Source organism: Penaeus monodon, chromosome 31 (assembly GCF_015228065.2).
Source record: "Penaeus monodon isolate SGIC_2016 chromosome 31, NSTDA_Pmon_1, whole genome shotgun sequence".
NCBI lineage: Eukaryota > Metazoa > Arthropoda > Malacostraca > Decapoda > Penaeidae > Penaeus > Penaeus monodon.
The window spans coordinates 3880067-3880909 of record NC_051416.1 but is presented as its reverse complement, the minus strand read 5'-3'; the positions used below and the strand labels follow the sequence as shown (position 1 = coordinate 3880909).

Sequence of the window (843 nt, the reverse complement as noted above, 5' to 3'; positions counted from 1 at the left end):
ATGGACTAAGGTCGCCTCTTAAACAGTTACCGATACATTCATATATATTATTTGCTGCGGATAATGACAGAGCATTCACGCATATGAATAAATGAAATAAGGAACAATTATGTTAAGGTTGGATGGCAGTGCTAGACTAAAAACTATCATACTTTTGACAATAATTAGAGAAAACTGAATAATGACACAATAATGGTTAAATGTGGCTTGATAACAGTACTGGTGTTTAACCAAATGTCAAGAAATCTTTAAAGCTATTAGGCTAGCTTCATATGCTATTGCATAAAGTTTGTATAATTAGCATACATTCACCACAGACTCATTAAAAGTCAAGGATCGTAAAAACAAACAAAAATGCTATAAAACTAAAAGAAACGAGTATTTCCCCGTGCAGGTTCTTACAAAAATAAACCATGGTAAAATATCCTTAGATTTGTATGGAAATTACCCAATGCTATAAGTCAAGGCCAGTTTTGGCCAAAGTCCAAAACTTCTCGGCCAAGAATATCAATTATGACCAATGTCTTCTTGCATAACCAAGCGTATTATACATTACATTTCATCTAAATCTCCCAAATATTGTCATTTTTTAGGGATCCCATGTTCTTCAGTTATCAAGGATGAAAGATGCAGACTCATTCTGAGTTTACATTACTGAGTTATATATTACTGAATCCCATTGAGTAACATGAATCACAGTTGCTGGTAGGTATTTAGGTATTTTATCTTATCTACTTGTTAATTACATATCTGCGTTGGGTGGTAAATTGTGGTTATATATGAGTCCTTTTAAATGGTCTCTGGAAGTAGTTCCTTAACACAGCGCAAGGACATGTAACAAGG

At 33.6% G+C, this 843-nt stretch overlaps 1 protein-coding gene across 1 annotated transcript in view; it reads right to left on the bottom strand.

Annotated features, from left to right (window-relative positions):
* The window catches only part of LOC119592997 (long-chain specific acyl-CoA dehydrogenase, mitochondrial-like), a gene marked incomplete in the record, with an annotated part of 16246 nt that overhangs the window by 15000 nt on the left and 403 nt on the right, over positions 1-843 (bottom strand).